The 20,193-nt window shown below is 35.4% G+C and overlaps 1 long non-coding RNA gene across 3 annotated transcripts; it reads left to right on the forward strand.

The window, feature by feature from the left end:
- Positions 1-2,400: 2,400 nt before the first annotated feature.
- LOC136850757 (uncharacterized) lies at positions 2,401-19,937 on the forward strand. Of its 3 annotated transcripts, XR_010856724.1 has the most exons (7): positions 2,401-2,509; positions 4,703-4,776; positions 8,896-9,017; positions 9,146-10,648; positions 10,816-11,023; positions 11,254-11,467; positions 17,132-19,936. It is a non-coding gene; the product is annotated as an uncharacterized lncRNA (long non-coding RNA). The 3 variants fall into 3 exon arrangements; XR_010856726.1 differs by lacking the exon at positions 11,254-11,467 and having other exon boundaries at positions 17,132-19,937; XR_010856725.1 differs by lacking the exon at positions 17,132-19,936 and having other exon boundaries at positions 11,254-13,427.
- Positions 19,938-20,193: the final 256 nt, after the last annotated feature.

Below are 20,193 nucleotides of genomic sequence, written 5' to 3' on the forward strand. Positions count from 1 at the left end.
CGAAATTCAAAACCCACTTTAGCTGCAATTCAGCGCACTTTAGCTCGAACCATTTTAAGAATTTCGTTTCCCAAATGGAGACGACAAATATTCTGAGAAACGAAGAAAGTAAACGGTTTATTTTTCGGTGTCCTTCGCCTCGACGTTTCGGAACAGACCGGAAAATGACCTCTAGAACAAAAGACATAAATTCTTCCGGCTGTCAGAGCTCCCTCAGTTTGTTCCGAGAGTTCTAAGAGGGACGAAGAACATTTTATACTTAACAATATAAATGGCTTTATATATAAAAGTGTGTCCATTTCTTTATGTTAGTATATACACACACACACACACACACACACACACACACACATATATATATATATATATATATATATATATATATATATATATATATATACAGTACGTATATATATGTATAATTGAATCACGAAAATATGGAACGTGATGAATATATATAAATAAAGACAAAATCCAAGATGGAAAGAGAAACAACGTTGTTTCTCTTTCCTTCGTGGATTTTGTCTATATATATATATATATATATATATATATATATATATATATATATATATATATATATATATATATATATATATATATATATGTCTGTGTATGTGCACACTGGCTTATGGTATGTATGTGCGTTAAGAAAAGCGAATCTAAAACAAATAATGACGGGATGAATGTGAATATCACGCAATAAAAAGCAACATATTTGTAAAACAAACTCACATGAATATCTAACACTAAATTCCATCACCTAACAAAAAATAAAAAAGTTTGTATTAGTGAAATAACTTTTTAGAGGAGCACTCTTCGATATCACTAAGGATATCCATCGTATAAAAGTTAATAGACATAGCACCTTCCCTCATTTGCATAGATTGCCTTTTCAATTCGCCGTACAAAGTACTCATAAATATGTATTTTCATTTCAAAGTAAAATTATTCCAACCCAGAAACGAGTATCTTCAGCAAAATGCTTCGCGGAAGAGTGAAAATTTCCCTAGATTATCACCCTGTTTAGTTCCCTCCTTTGATCTGCATAATGACGGGGAAGGTTGCACAATGGCTAAAAAAAAAAAGAAAATAAAAATCATTTACACGACGAATTAAAAAGAAAAGGGAAATGGTGAGAAAGATAAATGAAGGACTGAGCGTTTTTATTTCCATTTCCGCGGTTGCCCCGTAGGGAGGTAGTGCCGTCAGTGCACCTCTTGCGGTGCACTGTAGGCATTACTTAAGGCTCTTTGCAGAGTGCCCTCGGCCCCTAGCTGCAGCCCCTTTCGTTCCTTTTACTGTACCTCCTTTCATATTCTCTTTCTTCCATCTTACTCTCCCCTCTCCTAACAACTGATTCACAGTGCAACTGCGAGGTTTTGCCCCTGTTACACCTTTCAAACTTTTACTGTCAGTTTCCGTTTCAGCGCTGAATGACCTCATTGGTCCCAGTGCTTGGCCTTTGGCCTAAATTCTATATTCAGTTCAATTCAATTCAATTTTCCGCGGTTGGGTAGAACTTATCCCCGACCGGAGTATCATATTACTTGTCACTTGCAACGAAAATTGCGAAAATATTACCGAGATTCTGGTTATATTTTGGCAAATTAGTTACGTTGTTGAGAAGGGTTTTCATTTTATAGACCAAAATTATTTCTACCTTTCTGAAGAAAATTCAAGCCAAAGGGCCTGGCATCACACGGAATGATTTAATGATTTTGTGATTCTGAATATAAAAAAAAGTATATCTTTGTTTAACCTGACCACTGAGCTGATTAACAGCTCTCCTAGGGCTGGCCCGAAGGATTAGATTTATTTTACGTGGCTAAGAACCAACTGGTTACCTAGCATTGGGACCTACAGCTTATTGTGGAATCCGAACCACATTATGACGAGAAATGAATTTCTATCACCAGAAATAAATTCGTCTAATTCTTCATCGGCCGGTCGGAGAGTCGAACGTTGGGCCAACAGCGTGCTAGCCGAGAGCTCTACCCACCCATCCAATGAAGAACTATGTGATATGAACCAAAGTTGTCTACAAAATTATGTGTAATTGGCTCATATTTTCAAGTTTAAAATGCTGCTTTTCAGTACTTTTGTGACTGTCTTCATTTTCAACAGCTGATGGCTCTTATGGCAAAAAATACTCAAATGCTTTGTTTTCTGCTATTGTGAAAATCAACTTTCAAGGGAAATGATACGTATGAAGTATGAATTTTATATTTTTAAATAATTTTAATTGTTTAATTCAGTTTCCATACGAAAACGGTTTTCGCTGTTATTATAAGAAAACGGGAAGTAGTGTAGATGGCGCTGTTAATTTTCCAAGGACAGCGAAGGCTAAGGACTCTTCGATTTTACGCCTTTCATTTGTAGTCCTTGCCTTTTTCAGAAGTTGAAATTTAGGCCTGACTAGACACTGGGTGTCTTTCTTCAGAAACAACAGTAGCTTGCGGAGTTTTGATTCTATTTTTGTGGTACCTGATAGGCTTTACAAATACCGGTAAGTTAAAATAGTCTTTAGTTTCATTGTGATGAACTGAAAGGTGGTTTCATTGAGATTATTACGTGTGGTCGGTATGCGGATTTCGTGGGTTAAAATAGTGAGTTCCTTTTACTTGTCCAGCTGGCAAAATTCTTAGGACATGATTTTCATGCTAAATGGATAACCTGTATATACCCAAGTGTTCATTGATTTCATTTTTAGTGATTTTAATGCTTTTTGTGATTTTAGTGTAGCTTTGATGGTCAGAATACGATTAAATGACAAGACTGTGCTGCTTGAATGGCAGAGATTTCTAAATTGAGACTAGATTTTATCCAGTGATAATTGTGCCCATCTCAAGTTTTGAAAATTCAGTTTTTTTAGCCTTAAAGGATCTTTATAAAACTCATGGTAAAATATATTTTTGAAAGTGTCAATGACACATCCTTTATGAAGAATCAAAGAATGTCGCTTCTCTGAAGGGTTAACTCGAATGGATAGTGCTTGATATATTTTCAACTTAGCGTTTCTCATTTTTAGATAAGTGTAGAACCCCTTCAGGTTATTATTAAACATTCAAATTTTGAATATATAGGCCATAGAATCTCCCTGGCGAGCAGTCTTTTGAAAGAAATGGTTTTACAATGCTGGTTAGTTTACTATTTGGTGCTCTGAGGAATAGGTTTTTGAGCAGGGTTGCCAGATTAACAAAGTACAAAATTTAAATTAAATAGGGCCGAAAATGGCTACTTTGGAAGAGCCTTTGGCCAAAAATATGGCCAAAGATATAAAATTGAATTGTGTGATTCAACATACCAACAATTAACTGTGCGTAAATTGCCTATATATTAGATTACATGTCAAAATTACTTTAAATTAAACTTAATTTGGAAACAGCTGTTAAATTGACAGCACTTCAGATATTGAATATCTTAATCTGAAGTAGTCATAAAAGGTTTTGCTGCTGTGTATTTGTAGTATTTCGGGAGTAAATTTGCTTAAATGGCCAAACTGATTTTTCATGGCCAGATTAAAAAAATGGCCAAATTAAAATTTCTATTATGAAATGTCCGATCTGGCAACACTGTTTTTGATAGTGTTGTTTCGGTGGCGGTAGTTGGTTTCAGTGATCGAGGTTACGCGGTAAACTGAGCCCATTATATTGGTCGAAACGCCTTTTTAAACTTAAGCAGTGGGAAGATGGCGTCGACGCTTTATGAAAAACCTACTGGGTAATATTTAAGTGTTTGTTTAGCAGTTTAGATATCAAATATGAAATTCCATTTTTTTTGTTGATGCTATCTACTGGTGCATTTCCTTAATTGTTTTAACGAAGCGCTAAAGGCTCTTGGAACAAATCGCAGACGGAAATCATGGATTCGCACATGAATTACAGTAGGTTCTTTAACCTAGTCAATGGGATATAAGATAATTTGATTTCATTTTTAATTTTGAGCGACACAGGTCGCCAAACCTGTATATCTGGGTAGTATTTAAAGTACTAAAAATTTTTGGTAATAGTGATCAGGCTTTGTAATTAAAAATTTCAAAATTTCGCTGACAGTATCTATTCCCCCCCACCTGTATATCTGGGTAATATTTCACGAACAAAAGATTTTTGCTAATTAGTGATCAGGCTTTAACTTTATTAGTAAAAAAATTCCGCTGACAGTAATGTAACGTCTATGCCTAGCATTGTCAAGTAGCAGATATAAGCAGGAAAATTGAACTGCCGCCATTATCACTAGAGCGCATTAATAATTCACTGATGGCTCCTCGTAAAGGCAGTCAATTCTGCAACTATAAATGTCCCCATTGACAGTTTACTTTTGTAGCATTGCCCTCTTTATATTGATTAATCTAAAGTATAGGAAATTATTTCATTAGTATAATTTCACTAATACCAGGATATAACTGAATTTTCGTCTGTGTAGAAGTGGAAGTCCAAAGATAACGTAGTACTTAATTTTTTCAAGAAATTAAATTTTTTCAAGCAATTAAAGTTTTATAAGTATCTGAATATTCAATTTTGGTTCAGCCGACGTAGAGATGGTTAGGAAACTGAATGCGTAGACGGTAAATTGCTCTTTTGGGACAATAGCTTTACCATTTCGAAAACAGTAGTGTTATTAGTCTAACATTGTCAGAAGTAACTTAGAAAAAACTTAAAATCAACCACTTGTCCTAATTGTTTTCGTATTCAAATTTCAGATCGGCCGAATTTCTCGGACAGGTTCAATTTCGTCGGCAGTCTGCGAAATGTATCTGCTGCTTCAAGTTACAAGGTAATTACCCAGCTGGCAGCTGTTCTTCAGTGATTTGTAGGTTGTACTGAAAATGTATTAGATATTAACAGTAAATCTAAATTAACTTTAGTCTTTTTATTCCTTTTATTTGGTGAAATGGTGTTTTTATCAAATGAGTTATGCGGTTTTGTAAATGAACTCAAAAATGAAAAATATTTTCTTAAAAGTTAGTCTAAGAATCCAATAAAAATTCAATGCTGGTGTCATTTTGTTTTTAATGTATTATAGTTGTCAAACACAAGAACTAGCTCTAATATTGCTTGTAACTCGGTTACTGGTGGATTGGCCGTGGTGGTACTAAGTTCTGATTCTTGGACCCTTGTCATTTAAACTGTTGAGACTAGAAGAACCCTACCTAAATTGGGTAGTGTTGAATCAGGTTAAAATTGATTACTTTATCGTATCGATCAGTATCGCTTTCTCGCAAATTCAAAAGTTCCAGCAGCTCGTCCAGATTCTGTATTGAACCAGAATGTCAGCCAGTTATTCTGAGTGGTGACAACTGAAAATAGGTGGCAACTAACGTTACTGAATTAAGTGGTTTCAAGTCGGTATGAGCTGTACTTGAAGTACGCGGACGTTGAGGACTGCATTGATTGGTCTTGAGCCAACGCGGTAGAACTAATAATTGGAAAACAAGTCTCACTAAGAATACCAAAAGGCAGTTACTTGGGTCAGTATATACGTTAATGAACTATAATGGTTATGAAAAATTAGTGTTGGCAAACTAGACGCACCTGGTTAAACATGTAATGCCAAAATTTGGAAATGACGAATACTATTAAGTGAAGATAAAACTAAGGTAAGAAGGCACTAGTAAAACCTAGGTGGAAGTAATTGAGAGGGAAACCTTTTAATTGTTGGAAACTTGAGATAAATTGATTGTAATCTGAGAACACCCAAGAAATGTTGACAAAGAATTTCTAAACATGGAAACGTAGGGCGTAAAAAAATCCATCAAACTTTAATAGATTTATATTATTACTAAACCAGGGTTTCAACAGTATGGAAATTGGGTGTGCACTTCCAGATTGTCTTGGTTTAAAACAATTTGACAAACTCGATATGAAGCTGGAGGGAATGTTCAAAAAGCTTGTTTGGTTTTAAAAACATTAAACTATCCTCTGATATTTGCCCTAAAATGCTAAACTTGCAAATTTTAAGATTAGCTCTTTAGTCGAAAGCTTGACAAGGAAAAACAATTTAAGAGGGACGTTGGTCGGTTCTAGAGGGCCGACAGGATTGTCTACAAAATTGTAATTCCTCGTGCATAAAGTTTTTCGTTAATTAGGACTATAGAAAGGTGCCGAAAGTCTAAATGATAGATATTAATATACACGTATGATCTGAGGAAACAAATGAAAATGGATTTTAAAAAGAGTTTCAAGGTAATTTTATGATCTGTATACCCCAGAGCACGTGACTTCCTTTCACTTCGACTTCAAATTCAATTAAATCCAGTCATTTGGGGCATTTGATTAACTTGCCATGTAATGCTTAAAAAAAAACTTAAGTACTTCAAAGTTGGCTGGTTGTAGAATAAGTTAATCTCGCATTGCCTCCGGCTCCTAGAGCAGCCAGTCAACATTTGTTTTTAGTATTCAGATTTCTTGCATTGCGGTGTATAACGTATTAACAAAGTAAACTAAAGTAAAATGTAACTTTACAGAATTAAAGACAGAACCTGAAATCAAACCCTATATTAAATCTGCCAATAGTAATATATTGTGGAAAAATTTGTTTGGAAATGAAGCGCGGTGTCTATTAAATATATGAAGTAATTAAGACCCTGCAGATAAGGTTTAAACTTCGTCACAACGACTGGCTATTCATTATGCTTGGAAATGAAAAATCATAAGAGCATCTTACTCCTACGGAATGCTGTTATCGAAAACGGAAAGAAGGCTGCCGTATAGGCAAAAGTTGTTTTGAACGCGGAAACCTGTTTACTTGTTGAAGTTTAGCAATAAAACTTCGAATCCTTAAAGTTTTGATTCGAAGGGTTTATCGTCATTGCGGTCGTATTTTGTGTAGTTGAAGCATTTCGCACTGGCAAGAGGTTAGGAACATTTGATATTTATTGGCGGAGAAAAAGGGGGTGGGGGCGGCAGCATTTAAGGTTAGTATAGATAGGAAATTAGTAACTAAATTTTAAAGTACGTGAAATCAAGACTTGAGGTTTAGGCAGAGGCGTTAGGTAAACATGACAGGAAATGAAACTTGAATTTAACGAGGAAAATCGGAGCCGACCGTTAGGAAGGTAGCGCTTTCCTCTTAGTTCTTAAACTCGTACGATAAGTTTTTGTGCAGACCAAATAATTACTGCTTTATGAAAGTGTACATGAACCTAACTGCTGAAAATAATGCTTGTCTGTAATTTAAATAGCATCTGTGAAGAAATTGGCCATTATGTATGAGTAATTGAATAAAACTGCCGAAAATTTTGCGCAGTAATTCTCAATGAATTCCCAACGAGAAAGAGCTTTGTCGGCTCGGGCGGCGGGGCCATAGCCCTAAGCACCTTATTACTTCAATTCGTCTCTGGAGGATTAAAGCAATACTTTCGTAGTCATTTTGAAAATAGGCTTAATATTTACCGATAAGAAATCCTGTATTTCAGCATCCCGTTCAGTCTTTTGTTTGTACATTAACTTGACGGTAAATGAGAGAACATAAATAACGATAAATGAGAGAACGATAAATGAGAGAACGATAAATGAGAGAACGATAAATGAGAACAAAGGAAAACTAGGATGTTTGGTAGCACTTCGAAACCAATCCGACCCTCATTTTATTACATGATTTTTCATTATTTACTTTCGTAGTAATTTTGAGAACACTGTTGATATCGAACAATGATTATTCATCCTATTCCAGCATCCTGTTTTTCCTTTAGTACGTACATAAAATATACAATGACCATCACCAAAGAAGGAAAGTTAGGATAAGGTTCCGTAGTACTACTACGATAGTAATCTGAACTTTTAATTACTTGTATTAAATGGATCATGTCAAGATTAGCGAACCTAACATCTCCATGTCAAGAACAGTAAACCCAATGATCCCCGGGTAAATGGCCAACCCCTTCCGGTCCGAACTCGTTCCACATGAGGGCTAGTACTAAACAGGCGAAACAATGGTTCATCTACTGTTTCGCCGTGTTTAGTACTATCCCCTGGGGGCCAAATGTATTTATCCCTTAGTACTATCCCCTCCGGGTCAAATGTATTCATCCTTTAGTACTATCCCCTGGGGGTCAAATGTATTTATCCTTTAGTACTAGCCCCTGGGGATCAAATGTCTGGTACTGAAGTGTTCATGTCTAGAACAGCGAACCCGATTATTCCCATGTAAAGAATAACGAACCCAATAATCTTCGTGTAAAGAATAGCGAACCCTGCTGCGAGTGGGTTCGCTAATCTTGACATGATCCTATTAAATTACCTTGAATTACAGTTTTAACTTTTTTTTTTTTTTTTTGCTAACACTCTGAATCAGTTTGCTTTTGTTTCTACTTGCACTTAGTTCAGTTCGAGATTTATTTAAGCATTAAAACACAAACCAAATATAGCTCCTCCTTGGTGCTACAATAGTTTGAGCCATGCTGGAGCTAGCCTAAAAATGTGTAACATTATGAAGACATGAGTAGGACTTTACATATGAAAGGCAATAGAGGGGTTTGTAGTTTTTGCTTGTTTGTGATGTGATTTAGAATAGTTGATTTATAACTTTAATAGCACAGGATAGTGTCTCTCACTGGCTCGAAATGAGGAGCCATGAGAGAGGGGCAAGGGGATGGAAAATTAATGTAACGGGAAATGGCATAAGATGGACAATCCCATTAGCTCATTTTTGTCACTTTCGAGCCTTTCATTTAAATTAGTGTTTTTCAGTGGAATAAGTGTTTAGAGATGGGAGTAAAGTGTTTAGACGAATTAAGTTGTCACATACCTTCGAATTATAAAAAAACCTGAAAATTCGCCAAATAAATTTTATTGTAGAGAATCTCGCCAAATAAATTTTGTGAATCTAAGTACCATAAAAGTAGACCTACTCTTAGATGAAGGCAGCTCACTTTGTAAATGATTTTCTTTCCAGTGGATATTGAGCGGCAGCATGTCCAAGATAACCTCAGTGGGATTTTTGAACAAAATCTTGTGAACTCAAGGTGGTTATGAAGCTGTGAACTACACTGAATTCCTGGAGGAACCTATACGGAGGTAAGACACAGAACATGTACCAGGAATGATTGTGGGATACCAAACAACTAGGTGATAGTCAGATAAGTGATGTATTGGAAAGTCTTCTCAGGTTCAAGTTTTAGGCTCAAGTTTAAATTTATTTCCAGACTTCAGAACTCTTCAGAAAGACTTTACTCGAACTAACGTGCATCTGATGGCAAGTTATTCTGGATTAACTTTGAGCTCATTTTTCAAGATGTTAGAAAATAAGCAGCTTTCGATGGCAGATCGTGATGGACTGGAACTGACTGCAACCAGTGGAAAAGTTAAAAGAATCTTAGACTAGGAACGGAAACCCATACAAAAAATGATGCAGGGCATATACATTCTGAACTGCTGTCAACTGAAGACTTAAATTCAAAGCAGCCTAAGTATGGTAAATTTATTGATGACAGCACTCGCATATTGTATGCATAATGTAAGCTCGCTCTGCTTCTGATGAATTATGGGACAGATAGACAGGTATGGGTGGCGCAGACCCTCATAAAGAATGATCTGATTGCCAGAAAAGTGTTGAAATGATTGCATTCAGCAACAGCTAATCTTAACCATCCTCGCTTATTTGTAAGATTAGACCAGAGACCATATTAGTAAACAGAAAAGAGGACCTATTACACCTGTTGGAAATGGAGAGAGGGGGAGGGGAGAGAGAGAGATATGGTGGCTTAACTTTAGATTCAGGGCAGTGACTGCATGAAGATACTGGGAGCTTTTATGAAGATTCAAACGGTTATTCTGACTTGCTCTTGTGTGATTCAGTATCTGGTTTGAAAATTTGGAACTTAGGCATCATAAAAAGGCATTAAGTCATAAGTTCTCACATCAAAGTCCAAAGTAGACAAAAACAAACCCTGAGGTACTGATATCACCGGCTTGAGAGAACAAAATGAAATAATTTCTCCAGTAATAATAAAAGGCCATTCTAAGGATACCTGGCATTACTAAAAAAAAAAAAAAAACTGTTTTAAGAAGGCAAGAGAGATTAATGTACGTACCTCAGCTTGTTTAGATTCTTGTAGGTAGTAAACTGGCTAAAGTTAGAGATTACTGCATGCGACTATAAGATAAACAGTATTTTGGGGAAGCCAAGATATACTTCTGTAAGCCGTTAACCAAATGTCTGGGGAGTATCCTACAGCTATACTTTAACCATTCAGCAGATCATCCCAGCAGGAGCATGAATTGCATACTTCAGTAGTTGATTGGACTGAATTTCTGCAAATAGTTTTAACTTCGAAGACACCCTGAAATTGGACAATTCAAGAATGGTGGTTTACTTGCAAATAACTATGTCGAGCTCCAAATTGGAAACCCTATTCCAAGTGACAGGATGTTACTATACAGAATAGAGAATTAAAAATAATTCATAGCTTCAGGCAGTGGAAATGGATTATACGTGTAAGCAACTTTGGCAGGGACCAAGTGATTTCTTGAAGTGCTTACTTTACTCTGAACTGTGCAAATATCACCTTTTTAATTGGAAAATGCTGCTGGTGGAGAACTCATCGTTCTTGAATGAGTCTGATAAATATTAGTCTGGCAATATAACTAAATGACTCCTGACGAATAAGTGTCTTGACTTCAAACTTAATTTTTGCAGATGTCGAGAGGTAGGATTATAAGAATGTAAGATAAGAATGTAATTTTATTACAAATGGAGATATTGTAAATGTGTACACAAGATTTGATTTGGAGTAATATATTTTACTTACCAGCTAGAAAAACTAAGCATTCTAAACAGATGAATATTCCCTAATGTACGTTTTCTCCTTTTCAGATTCAAACTGTCGAGGATTCAAACTGTCGAGCACTACTAATAAATAGGCTATGAATAATTAACGTTAAACTTAGACCTGGATGGTTGAAATTCCTTATGGCTAAGAAGTGAATAACTGCTGTAAGCTTAAGGCCCCACTTCAGGATACGTGCTGAGGAAGAAATACTACATCACCTGCAGACTACATAGTGTCTAGCTTTTGACAATGGTAAGACTACAGTTAATAGAGCAATTAAACATTGATACTACGCCTTAGAACACCAATGAATATCTAGAAGTAATTTTTTACTTTTGGTTTTAAACCGAGTTAGAAATTTTAAGCTGGAAGCAACAATAATTTATTCGGAAGTACTACTGCACCTAATATGTTTATGGAAGAAAATTGAAATGATTACCAAAATATCGTTGTTAAATATTCATTAGTTTTTCCCTTTTTAGGATCCAATCTTTTAAGTTCCTGAAGGAGGAATCGAGGGTCATTTCGTAACAGTTAATTCAGCAAGTGCTTCTCTACACTACATATGAACTTCATATCATACAACACTCAAAGTGGTTTATATTCAAGGGAAAGGAATTGTAAACCGGTTCCTTCCCCACCGTATGTCAACACAAAACTGAAAGCCATAAGTCAGAAAACTCTTGACCACTTGAGGTTACTGCATATTTTAATGATTTTTCATTTTTTTTTACTTGGTTAAAATGACTTTCAATATTTAAATCTCATAATTTTCTGTGATGTAACCCCTATCCCCTCCTCATTTATACATTGTTAATCAGTTCTAATCTATGAATAGGATAAACGTACTAATGACTTTTGATAATTATAATGAAGGGGTGTGAACTATCAATCATTTGAACAAAATCCCAGTTTTTTTGCTGCTAAAGATTTCTTCACTTTTATTAAAAAAGAATGCACAGTTACACACTTATTTTGCATAGTTATGTATGTAAACTTTAACTTTTTAATTTGAGAGTTTGATGTTCTTTTTAAAAGGCTTCCAGTAGTTTTTATTTACATTGCTAAACTAGATTCTATAAATTTGAAACTTCCTAATTCTATCTATCTTATGCTGATAGAAATGTAAGTGATAGGAGAATGTTAGGATATATATTTTTTGTGGTGTGAAAATGATCAAAAGTAGTCAGCACACTTGACCACTCAAGCTTAGTTTCTGTCTTGAGCCTAACGATGTCTCTTAATTCTGAACTTGATTGAATCTTAAATTTAATAATATCGCTCTATTTTAATTTTCTGCTTTAACTACAGATTCACAAGTGTGTAGAAACGGTTAAGACTGTCAACACTGATGTCGGTTCCATTTTTCACTTTTCATATTAAGTTATTTCAGTAGACTATATTATGACTGTGACTAATCGGTAATGTAGGTTAATAAACTAAAAGGAGGAACAGGTGTTACTCTTATATTTAGTGAAAAATTCTAGTGATCTAAGTTTTGCTTTCGACATTTGTCCATCAGAAATTCATGTTTGCCATTGTTGAAATATTCCTGGACGATTCTTTGTTTTATATATATATCATTATAGTATAATCTACATTTCAAAGGCCAATAGAAATATTCCAAGTTTGCATTTTCTCTAACATCAGAACTCTTAACTAAATTACAGAACGAGGGATTTGAAAATGTTGGACTTGTTAATTTTGTTAAAGATACAACTATCTATTATAGCAAGGTGAATATTCAAAGTTGGTTATAACAGTTCTTAGCTTTTTTTATTTTCTATGACTGCTTTTGTAATTTTCACGCCAGTTTCTTAAAGTATACCAGTCGTATCGGAAGATTTCAGTTTATAAGACTGATGCAGTAAGGATTGCACCTAGAACATTGGTGTGATTAAGAATAACCTTGAAATAACTTAATGCCTAGTCCAAAGTATTGTTGGAAATTTATGGCCTTAAGAGGCAGTGGGCTTTTGCTATGCCTAGTCCAGGGTTTTGTTGGAAACATTAGGTCTAAGAGATAGATTTTATTTTATTACCATACTTTCCAGGAACACCCTTTTGATAGAGATGGGTTGAGTTCACTCGTAAATCATTGAGGATACTTTAATGTCAAAACTTCTGATTTGCTATTTGAATGAAGTTGTTAGATAATTGACCCTTCAGGTTCATAGATTTTCAGGTTCGTAGATTTTCCATAAATATTGCACAAAAGTCACATCTAACTTGAATTTCATTTACCTTTTACATTTGTGCTGCATTACTTGTCCTTGTTTCTCAGTATAGTAATTATCTCCATTTGAAATTGTAATATTTACTCGACAACTTTTGAGTATTCAGTGCCTTTAGCTGTGCTTAAGATTACTTGCTTTGTCTTCTTACTAAACTTGCATAAAATAGGCCATTAATTTTTCATTTGCTTTTTACTGATATGCTCAGATTGCCATTGCATTTCCATACTGAAATTCCACCAATGTTCTAAGTGCAATATTTATACTTCATTGAAAATATATCACTGACGTTGTTATTGCCTTACACTTGACTGAATGCATGAATGCGTTATTGAACTAGAACTGATGTATGGTGTAATTTTATAGGTTTTCTGTGTTTTGTTACATGTATTTTCTATGTATTAAGAGAACTTCTGTCATTACCCCAGTTTTACATAAAGCTCTCATTATTCCCTTGAGGATATCGCATTTTCTTTAGTAAGACACTTTCTAGTACTAATCAGTGGGTTTTGTAAGAAAATTTCTAGTACTAATCAATGGGTTTTGTAAGAAATTTTCTAGTACTAATCAGTGGGTTTTGAATTTCTTTCCCTTTGCAGTTTCTCAAATTGACAAATAATCAGGTTTAGGGTTGCCTCGACAACAGTTATAACTGGTGCGCTAATTACAACCATAAAAGTATGTTTTGTGCATTGTCAGGCAAGAATTAATAGGTCTCAACAACCTTGGGCCATCCCTGTGATTATAACTCAGTATATTAAAACTCAGCAGTCTGGTTAAACTGTGTAGCAATAATATTAATGAAAATAGGTCTGCCTTCCTTGGTGCTTTCTAGGTTATTGCCACATTTTTCTATGAAGGACGACTGATAGAAATTTCACGAGTTATCAGTTATTCTTTTACCTTTTAATGTGTTACTTGGTGTGGAGTAATGGATGCTAGATTGTTACTGGTGGTACAGGTCATTGGAGTAATGGATGCTGGGCTGCAACTTCTGGTAAACCGTCAATGGGTTTACTTGGCAAATCTTCAGTCAATTCTTGAATGAAAGTTGTCATGTCCTTGAATATTTTTGCATTTTGAAATTCAAAACCGTTAAAGATTCAAAACTTATTCTTGCTACAGCCAAAGGTTCCATTAGGATTTCACCTTTCATCTTGAAAGTATTAAGATTAGATTTGTTGTCAGTTAAACCATTCTTCATTGGATTGTCACGAGTTTGGAGATAACTTTCACAGGTCTGGGATAATCTGCTGATAGGAAGTTGTCACTTTGAATGCTGAAGTGACTAGTTTCCCACGGTCCTCTTTGTTTAGTAGTGTTAGGGATTGTTATCGGCGGAAATTTCTCCGAAGTTAGCTTATTTTACGAGACTGGCACACTCCTTGAGGCTTAATGTGACTCACTGAAAGCCTAGTTTTAAGACTACTACTTGACCTGCCCTTCGTCCCCTAGCTGCAACCCCTTTCATCCATTTTACTGTACCTCTGTTCATATTCTCTCTCCATCTTACTCTCCACCCTCTCCTAACAACTGATTCATTGTGCAACTGCGAGGTTTTATTAATGTTACACCTTTCAAACCTTTCTACTATCAGTTTGTTTCAACGCTGAATGGCCTTGTAGGTTCCAGTGCTTAGCCTTTGTCCTAAATTCTATATTCTATCCTATTCTACTACTTGACCTGGCTCTCCAGTGGTTCTTGACCATTTTTTGGTCCAAACCCCATCTGATTGCCTGCAAGATTTAAAACCTTTTTAGTTTCTAAAAGTTTTTTCCAGCTGATATTTTTTGTCAACTTGTCTTTTTTTTTCTGTAGTGGTTTTCCTCTTCACCCTCTTTGGGAACACTTGCTGTAATGTTTTTTTATTTTTTCTTCATCAGCTGTATTTTTTTTAAGTTTACCAATATTTGCTTGCTTTGTGCATTATATTTCTGAAATCGCTTGACGTTTCCTTCTGTTTAGTAGCTTTCGCTGTAGGTACTGTGGATTTCATAGTTTTATTTCACTAAAAATATCTTGACAAATGACATTGTGAAAGATGAGAAAAACAATAGGTTACTGATGTACTACAGCTCGGGAATCATATGTTTCCATTCCACAGTACGTAACTTAGTAGCCATAGGAAATCCTGCAATTATACTAGCATTTTCTAGGAGGAATTAAAGTTGCATAAGGATTTTTCTATCCATTTTCAGTTGTCCTATTTGATATTAAAAGGTCGACGGACAAAAACTGATTATTCGAAAGCAAAATCTGGTATTGGCCGAATGCCATGTTCTTGAAAGTCCTCATTACAGTATGTTATATTTCGGGTCAAGGAATCGCTTACATTTCGCTTCTACGTGCAGTTCCATTTGGTAAATGGGTCGAAGAGGGATCTATGAATACTGTTTTAAAACTCATTTTCCCCTGCTGCCCCTGGCGGCCGCCCTTCTTTCTTGAGATGTAGGCAAAATATTTTTTTATAAGGTAACCCAGTGAAATTTAGCTAAGATGATTGTAAGCCTGTCATGTGGGGTTTATTATTTGGCTGCCTTGTTAGATAATTTTTGTTCATTAAGATAGTAAACTTTAACTGGTTCACGTAATACAATCTTGCGATAATTTATAAATTAGATAATTGTTTATCAATAATTAGATACTTTTGTGAAAGGCCTTATTCCTGAGATAAGGCCCATGTTCAACAGTTTTAGTGCCTGATCTCTGAAATTCAGGTTTTCATTATTGAGCACTACTAGGTCTATTATTGCGTTGTCGTTTTTGTAATGCGTTGAAATCAAGGTTTGCTAGTTTTTTTTTTTTTACTAAGTTGCTATGCATTTAATTTTGCCTATTTTAGTTTCTACCGTTTATGCGAATATTGACGACCTCCATTTTACCTACGTAACGCAATTGCTTGTCTTTCACTGCTTGTCTTTCACTGCTTGTCTTTCACTGCTTGTCTTTCACTGCTTGTCTTTCACTGCTTGTCTTACGATGTCAACAAAAGAATCCATAAATTCTCATCCACCTCGTTGCAGATTTTCCCAAAAACTTTTAATATGCTTGTTAACCAGTGTCATCCAAAGGCTGCTCTAACATTGAGAGAATTCTGCTTTCATCAGACCTTTTACTCTGATCTTCGTAAGGTAAACTTGACTGATTAAACAAGTCATTTTAGGGCCCAAAGAAAGAAAGAAAAAAATTTGTGGAATGAATGTAGCCAAGGTTGATGTAAGGACCTTAACTGTAGCCAAACGGTATGTTAAAGACTATCCCTACGTAATCTGTCAAGAATAGGCCTCTTTGATCCTTAAGGAAAAGATAATGACGTTAAATGTTATAAGTATGAGGTTAGCGCCGTCACTGCACCTCATGCGGTGCACTGTAGGCATTTCTTAAGTTTGTTTGCAGCATACCTAAGGCACTTAGGTGCAACCCCTTTAGTTCCTTTTACTGTTACCTCCTCTCATATTCTTTCCACCATCTTACTTTCCACCATCTTACTTTCCACCCCCTCCTAACAATTGATTCATAGTGCAACTGCGAGGTTTTCCTCATGTTACGCCTTTCAAACCTTTTACTGTCAATTTCCTTTCCAGCGCTGAATGACCTCATAGGTCCCAGAGCTTACCTTTGGACTAAACTCTACATTCAATTCAATTCAATTTATGCTGCTGCTCCGTCTTTTCTTATAACAAGATGTGTGTATTCTTGGGCCAACCACTTTTGTATGTGCTGGGTCGAAAGAGCTTGACCGTAGCCGAGAAGGCTCAGTATATGTGCTAGTGTCTACTCTTAAAGGTCTTGTTGGCTGCTATGACTCGCAGACGCATTCAGTATGTATTAATATAAAGAAGTTTAACCAGACAACTACTGAGTTGAATTGCTTATTATAACGTAATAACGCACTGCTTTTTAAGTTACTTGAACCTTTCCTTATCATAGGGGTATGATAATGAGATGCTTAATGTAAATTCCTGTTTAAATGTATGAAGTTAGTAACTTTCAATCAACATTTTAGTTGAAAAGAGATTTAACGTAAAGTTTACTGTTTGTACAGATGTTCTCTTTAAGCTTACGTTAACTACAAATTTGTTCATGTTTTATGTAAAACTTTTTTACAAGATGCTTTTTTTTGCAGACTGTGTAATATTTGGAAAGATATAATAAAGAAAACTACTTGAAGTCAATGCTACAGTGACTCGGGAAGGGCGAGCGAGTGTTCTCAGCATAAGGCGACCAGGCAGGTGTCATCGTCCATTTTGGGAAAGGGTCCTAAAATTGAAGTCACGAAGAGAAGTCCAGATTTGATATTTACTCGCTCAGAGTTGAAGCGAATCCTTTCCGTCGTTTTGGTGCTCATCAAATATTTGAGTCTGCCCTGCAAATGCTGAAGAACTACCCGTTTTCTTTACTTGGTGTTCTAGAGGGAACTATCATGAATTTAAACACTGTTTTATTACTTTGCAAACAAAAGGTGGTGTTAACAGTCACACTATTTTGATCTCGTGTATTTTTGTCATTGCTGTAGTTGTAAATGTTAAGCAAATTTTCCTACGACGTATACCTAACAGTTGTGGTTAGTCTAGCTTATGTTCGTCATAATAAGTTATTTTGACAAATGGCAATGGTGAAGTAGAGCATTTTTTACTCGAAAGAAAAAACAAATCCCAGTTCGTTGATTCATACAGTATCGGACAACTTATTCTTTGGTTGTCTATAATTATCTGGGTCTAGAAAATTTCTCATGATTTTTCTTGTGATGCCTAGAGTTTTTATGTAGGCTATGTTGTAAAATATTTTACAAACTTTATGGTAATTGATTGAACAGCTGCATAAAAAACTACGTATACTGTGATAGCCAGATATAAGTAAGGAAAAGCTAATCCACCCTTCCCTTGTATTTCCCATTATAATCGGTCATAATTCAAGTCGTCCTCAAAATCTTGCTTTATGGTACTTTTCGTTGCAATTAAGGGTTAATGGGCAACCTGAAAAGGGGGTACCACCTTGCGGCGTAAATAGCACTTCTTGCCTTCCAATTTCCTTTCGTTCTCTGTACTTGACATAAAGAAGGGATAAAGCAACCACGAGAGCCAACTTCGGGCATTTGTGTGAGGGATCCTTCAGTTTCATTTTATAGACATAGTGGGTTATGAAATAGGTATATAGGGATTTGATGCTGGTATTAAGTGCATTGAGTAAAATGTTAGTTTTTGATTCTGAAAATTTACAGTGGATTGATAATTCCAGTCATTCGAAGTTATTTTTTTTTTGTTCCAGACTTCTTGATATATATATAAAAAAACAGGATATGCAATCAATGTTTTTCGCCAAGAGGAAAAGAATTAGCTGCATTTTACTTACTAACATATAAATTATATCATTATAAAAATACATTGTTTGTTACAAAACTGTTTTTCGTGAAATGGAAAAGAATGAGGTACATTTTGCTTGTGTTCGACTGACAAAATTTAATGGATTATGAAAGACCTATTATCGTTGCACAACCCTTGGTTTAAAACACTGTCATGAGGGCATAGTTCACTGACGGTAGCTGTTATGAAAGTACAGACACTAGAAAGGCTTGGACTGTTAACTTCAGACATGGCACTGTTTTTCATACGGGTAATTTAGTGCTCGAATTCTGTCATTCATGTTACTTGGACCAGCTTGAACATTAATTTATGCCATCAACATTGGTTTTAATTGTATTGCTGGCTGGTATTTTCATGCGTTTTGGTAGGATAGCGAACATAAGTCTTTCTTACGAGTGCTTGTCAATTAGATTAGTTTTCATTTTATCTGAGCTAGGTTCTTTACTGTCTGCTTTTTCCCATAAAATCATTGTTATCCAAATTTCAGTATCCATTAAAACTCGGTAATACTTATTACGTAGTCCTTGTAATTATACTAGGTAGCTGCAGATAACATTAAAGTGAAAGCTGATATGTATCTATATTGTATTCAAAATATAAAAACTTTATTACCTGTCAGGAAACAAAGTACAAAGTTACTTTAGTTTTCGAGTTGGTATAGATGAATTTAGAACGGGTAGCATGAATGGTGTTAACTCTGGCAAAACTAATGCTTTGCTAAGACCATCACGGCTTCATCCATAGCATGATTTGCTGTTTCTAATGAGCCTCCTCCAACTCTGTGTCTGGAAAGGCGCAATTCATAACGGGTTTTGGCATTAAAGTCTTACGGACGAATGCAGAACTTGGGATCCTCTTATATTAATCTCCTCTTCCCGTGTAAGGTATGCTGTGCGTCGAATCTAGAGTATCAGTAGTTGAGGATATTAGCCGTAGTCTTGGTATGTTCAAGTTTGTTTTGCTTTGCTTTGGAACAGGTTTTTCTGTAGTTAAAAGTATGCTGTATACGTTACAGATTTTAACTGTAATTTTCAAGACTGCAATTAATAGATCATAGGTTCTGTTAATAGGCATGGTTAAATTCATATTCTCATAGGTCTAGTAAAACTCAGGTTAGCTTTTTATACAAGTTTCTTTATAGGACTAATTAAATTAATCTAAGGAATATTCCGATGCTAGGTTGATCTTGCTGAGGAAATTTCGTTCATGATTTTGCTTACCAAGAAAAAACTGTTTGGAATGTTCAATTTTTTCTTCATATTTATTTTCAAAATTTTCGTAGACATATGGAATTTCCCAGATGTCTTTTGCAATTCAAATTCCTCTCTTGAGTTGATTAACGTAGCAAAAGACTGTATAAAAGAAATACATCACGTAATAACTTTTACAAGATAGGGACCTGTTTCTCATTAACTTTCTGGGTCTGTCTAAAAGGCTGTTAGTTTTTATGACGCTGAATATGTGTGTGGTTAAAACATATCTTTACTTTGAGCATACTAAAATCCATTAAGTGTTATCATCGAACAAGAGTAGTATTTCACATGACACCCAGAGGTCTCTCTCTCTCTCTCTCTCTCTCTCTCTCTCTCTCTCTCTCTCTCTCTCTCTCTCTCTCTCTCGTGTCTCTCGTGTTATCAAGGAACAATAGTATTTTACATGATACCCAGAATTCTCTCTCTCTCTCTCTCTCTCTCTCTCTCTCTCTTTATCAAGGAACAAGAGAGTATTTTATGACACCCAGAATCTCTCTCTCTCTCTCTCTCTCTCTCTCTCTCGCAGACTTTTAAATGACTGCTAACTAGGTAGGCTACCGGCTGCTTATCGA

This window comes from Macrobrachium rosenbergii, chromosome 22 (genome assembly GCF_040412425.1).
Source record: "Macrobrachium rosenbergii isolate ZJJX-2024 chromosome 22, ASM4041242v1, whole genome shotgun sequence".
Classification (NCBI taxonomy): Eukaryota; Metazoa; Arthropoda; class Malacostraca; order Decapoda; family Palaemonidae; genus Macrobrachium; species Macrobrachium rosenbergii.